A 5732-nucleotide genomic window follows, 5' to 3' on the forward strand; every position below is an offset into this window, starting at 1 on the left:
ACTACCTATGTGGTAACTTCTAATAGACATTGGATCAAGTTTTGTTGTTTTTAATTCACCGAACTCATTGTTGACCCAAGTGGCTTCTCAAGAGGGGGGTGAATTGAGCATTTCAAATTAAAACTATGCAAGGCATGTAAATAAAGTGTCATGTAAATTTGTAATTTTAATTTTTGAATTTAGGACCCCATGCTTGAAACTTTGAGCAAGATGAGAAAGGGTGAAGAGAGGGGAGAGATAAGAGAAGAAAAGAGTAAAGAGAGAGAGCTTGGGTAGAGAGGAGAGAAGAGAAAAGGGAGAAGAGGAGATTTTAGGCTAGGAGAGAGATTCTTCCATGAATTTGAGAAGAGGAGAGCTTGATTGAAGGCTTCAACCAAGACCCCTATTTATACTAATTCCATTACATATTTAGGAAAACTCCTCAATCAATTAAGATCCCTAATTATGTCAATCATGATTAGCTAAATCACATAAATCAAAGGAAAATCAATCAATTACATTAATCAATGAAGATTGCCAAATCTTCCACCTAATGTGATGAGGATTTCACCTTGTGTGGACATGGTAGGGTTGGTCCCACCTTCTAACACTCCCCCTCAAGCAGGGGTGAGAAAATGTCGTAGATACCCAACTTACTGTAACTGTGGACATGCGATATGTTTGAGGGATAATATGACGGCTTGGTATTTCTCTAGTATAAAGCGGCAGTCTACCTCAATGTGCTTTGTTTTCTCATGGAAAATTGGATTTGAGGTGATATGAATTGCCGCTTGATTATTACAATGTAGATCTATATGAACTTCTTTATAGAATTCCAATTCAATGAGAATGGACCTGATCCATAAAAGCGCACTGTGTGTGTCATTGCCCTGTATTTTGCTTCTGCACTGGACCTTGCAATTACATGTTGCTTCTTGCTTCTCCATATAACCAAGTTCCCTCCAACCATTGTATAATATCCTGAAGTAGATTTTCTGTCATTCAGAGACCCGGCCCAGTCTGCACCTAAGAACCCTTCTATAATTAAGTGACCACGGTTCTTATAGAGAAGTCATTTTCCTGGAGTTCCTTTCAAGTATCGCAATATTTTTTCTAGTGTTTGACGATTAGTTAGTTGTGGTTTGTGCCTATATTGACTCACCACATTACTGCATATGACATATCCGGTAGTGTTTTCCAATGAGTAAGTTGTGGTTTGTTACATAGAGATAAATGAGTTTTCTCACAAGTCTTTGATATTTTTAAATATCCACAACTTCTCTAATGCCTGCAGATAATTTTGTTGTTGAATCCATAGGGGTTTCTACTAGTCTACACCCCATCCTTTTTGTTTCCTCCAGTAGATCAAAGACATACTTCCTTTGAGATAGTATAATCCCATGTTTGGAATGTAGTACTTCAATACCCAAAAAGTATTTGAGTAATCCAAGATCTTTTGTCTTGAACTCTTCACATATATTTTCTTTGGTTTTTTGAATGCCCTCGAGATCACTGTCGGTTAAGACAATATCATCAGCATAAACGACTAAAAACACTTTCCCTTTAGGTGTGTCTTTAAGAACATGAAGTGATCTATGGAACATTTGTGAAACCCGACCCGTATCTGTGCTTGGCTAAATTTATCAAACCATGCATGAGGAGATTGTTTTAGACCATAGAGGGATTTCTTTAATCGATATACCGACTCTCCCCAACCACAAATCTAGGTGGTTGTTGCATATAAATTTCTTCCTTTATATTCCCATTGAGGAAATCATTTTTCACATCTAGCTGATAGATCGACCAGGAAGAATTAGCAGCAAGGGATAATAAGATACGTATTGAGTTCAATTTAACCATCGGAGAGAACGTTTCCTCATAATCGATCTCATAACACTGTGTATAGCCTTTGGCATTGAGGCGGGCCTTAAGGCGAGCAACTGACCCATTCGAATTGTGTTTAACCGTATACCCACTTACAGTCGACATGTTTTTTGCCTAATGGAAGAAGAACTAGAGCCCATGTTTTTTTCTCATAGAGAGCTGCATTTCTTTTTTTATTGCCACCTTCGACCTTGGATGTCTCAGAGCCTCCTGAATGGATTGTGGGACAGAGATGGAAGAGATAGACGCAAGAAATTGACAACATGAAGAAGATAAACGATGGTGAGACACAAAATTGGATATGGAATGAGAAGTAGAGGGCCTAGTGCAAGCTTTGGGTTCTTTCCTTAAGGTTGTGGGTCGAGTATCATATTGTGGTCCAAAAGGATTAGGAGAAGATGGACTTACCTCGATGGGATTCGTAAACTCTGTAGGCGAGGTGTCAGTCGGTGCTTTAGGGGGTTGAACAATTTTCGTAGCACGGGGCAAAATCGGTCAAGGAGAGGCTGGTATAGAGGAGAGAACTGGAGGGGCATTTTTGGATTAGTATTAAGAGTCTTCAAAAAAGGTTACACCCCTAGATACAAGTAACCTTTGGAGAGTAGGATTGTAATAAACATAACCCTTCTACATGCGAGAGTATCCTAAGAAGATACACTTGACAAATTTTGGATCAAGTTTACTACGCTATGGGGAGGTAATATGAACAAAGCATGTACACTCGAAGACTTTCAAGGGAAGCGAAAAAGGATCACTATGTGGAAACAATAAGGAATATGGAGATTTATGACGAGAACAAAAGAGGGTAGCCTATTTATAAGAAAGCATGTAGTAAGGATGACATGTGGCCAGTAAAAGTATGGTACTTTCATGGTATACAATATGCCGCAAGCTACCTCAATAAGTCACTTTCAGAGAAATATAGTTGTTATACACGATTGATTAGTCACTTTACACTAGTCGATAAATGTAAAATCTACTTTTTTAAAATAGGAAAAAAACCGCTAGTTTGACTTAGGGAACTTATAAATACCCCACCAAACCTCCTATTGAGAAGTTAATAAGCTTTTATTGGCATACCCACTTTATTTTATTTTCAATCACTTGAAATTCCTTCCTAAGTTCTATTTTGAGAAAAATAGGCATATTTTGCAAAACTCTGCCATTCCTTTTTCATCCCTCATTCCAACTCCTTGTATTCAAAATTAGTCAAACTCATATCTAATCCATTGTGCATCAAAGGATAGAACTTATGAACTCTTAAGGATAAGGTTATCTCTCCACATTTCATGGGTGTAAGTTTTACTTTCTTTATAAATTTTCACTTTCGGATAGATTCATCTAGAACCTTGATAAATCTAGATAGAAAGACCTAATAGGGCTGGAATCTAGCTAATCTCTTGGAGAGATGAAGTTCTAATTGTGTATTTGAACATACATATGGATTGAAGGAGAGCTGGAATCTCTTTCTTGTAATTTCAAGCTAATAGAAAAACTATTAGTGGAATTTTCTAAAGACGGGTTCATGCGTGGTGAATACCAATAAGGGAACATCGATAACAAAATATTTGGTGTTCAATTGTGGTCTATAAATTCTGTCTATTTATTTGCAGTTTTATTTGCTAAAATTCTTATACACCTCAAGTTTTAAAATTGTAAAAACTCAATTTCCCTCCCCCTCCCTTCTTGAATCTTTTTAACTTTTGACAAGAGATATGAATGTTTGAGCTCAATGTCCAATGTCTGTAGTAGACAAAATACAAGCAAACTCAAGTGTTAAAGATATGGTTTCAATTCATTGAAGATTTTTGGATCAAACATAATTGAAACCTAGTGCAACATATAAGTTCAAACAATGTGAAATATAAAAATTTCACAATAAGCATTCTTCCACCCAATTAATTCACCAAGCTTGTATTAGGCTGATTTTAAAATCAGAGTCCTTGTGTCAAGTTTGTGATAGCTGTCTCCAATATCACCAACACCCTATTGGTCATATTTCTCTAGCTTAATGAATTTCAAATTTTAGGAACTAGCTTTGGGCTTGGATGTTCTACTTATCATTGAATAGTTGAGGCCTTTAAGGATCTCAATCTAGTTGAACGTATGATCATGATTCTTCATTGTCAAAATTACATTGGTCATTGATTTTTACATGCCAATCATTCTTGGTAGAAAAAGAATCATAAATCTTGATTAAGGAGGCTTTATAAACCAAATGAGCTTGTTTGCATTGGAAGGCCTTGTTTTGACATGATTCAAAGAATCCAATAAACTGCTTGCTTCCATAGCATCTGTATTAGAAAAAAACCTTCGGGGATGTAGGTTCATACCACCCCCCTCAAAGGCATCGGCTACTGAAATCTTGATTAAGGAGGATTTCTGAATTTTAAAGTCAAAGTGCTCTCTCCTCTTATGATCACTTTAGTATATAAGGAATGAGTCTAACCCACATATTTCAAATCAATGTTTCTCAACTTGACTTATTGATCCCTTTGATTTCTAAAAGTCAAATACCTCAAGCTAATAAAGAATTTCAAATTACTTTCTTATACTTAAGTTGAGGGCATGTTCTCCACTCATAGAGGTCAAGCGATCTTGGGTGCCAAAATTTGTTCTCGCATTGTTCATAGAAGTCGATTAGGCTACTCATGGGTATTCAAACTTGATTCACCCCTTTTAGCTTACCTTTTTCTTTTTCTTTTACTAAGCATTCATAAGCATTATGGCCATTTTTTATGGGCATTCTTCCCATTTACACTTTCCATTTTGTTTTCATTAGCTTGCATAATAGCAAAGCCCTCCTACCCGCTTTTGCACAAGCCCTTGCTATCCTCTCTCATTCATGTAACTATACCCAACAAACATAAGCATCAAAGCCGTTGTGTGCTAGCGTTCCTTGTAGTTTTTCAACTGGCTACTTGTCGACTAAACTAGTCAAGTAAGCTCTTTCAACACTTCCTTGCTTTAAGAGTGAGACGGTCCCAACATAAGCATGCAAAATCAAATGCTTCTTGGAGAATAGACTTCCTTAAAAAAGTTACACTAAGGCATAAGATAGCTCTAAGTTTTTCTTTCACTCAAACCACTTCTAGGACTTCAATAGCTTATTTTCTGTTTTTGAGCTCTAATATCCTTTGGCAAACACTATCATACATATATTTCAAGTCATCATTGACATTTAGTTTTTTAAATTTGGAAATGAGCTTGTCATTTTCCTTCTCAATCTATTTTTAGCTTGATGAACTCTTATATTTCAAGTAAATAATTTCCTTCGCTAACCCAATGAACTAGATTTTAAGTTTTTTGATTTCTTGAGTTTTACTTTTGAATTATCTAACTAGGATAGTAATTCTCCCAAGTCAAGTTCCTCATTAATCTCACTCCCGATTCCATCATCTCCATATAAGATGATATTACCAATTAAACAAAGGTACCTAGATGAGCACTTAGAGTGAGAAGAGCTACATTAAGTGTTCCTAGAGTTATCAAACCTGGTTTGTTATGCATGCCCTTAACTGATTTATAAGATGAAACTGTATCAACAACTTCATTGATCAAGCTATTGAACAATAATGCCATGGCCATGGCTTGTACTTTTTTACATTCATGAATTCAATTAGCTATGTGTAATATAATTTAGATCAGTGCATTCTTTCTCTCTTAACTAACACTCCCTTTAGACTACCAAACCACTCATTCAATATTTGAATTTTTTTAATCTTGTGCTTAATTTAATTGTGGGTAGTTGTTTGAATCTGCTGGTGGCGCTTTGATTCTTTCCTTGCTAAACTTGTCACCTCTCCCTCCACAGTCAAGACGCTTTGGAGGGTAAGCGGTGTCTTAGTTTATCACGCGTCGACCTTTAA

The sequence above is a fragment of the Aristolochia californica genome, unplaced genomic scaffold (assembly GCF_029961685.1).
Source record: "Aristolochia californica isolate CCGP_79_NKW_82.1479 unplaced genomic scaffold, dmAriCali1.0.hap1 SCAF_4, whole genome shotgun sequence".
Lineage (NCBI taxonomy): Eukaryota > Viridiplantae > Streptophyta > Magnoliopsida > Piperales > Aristolochiaceae > Aristolochia > Aristolochia californica.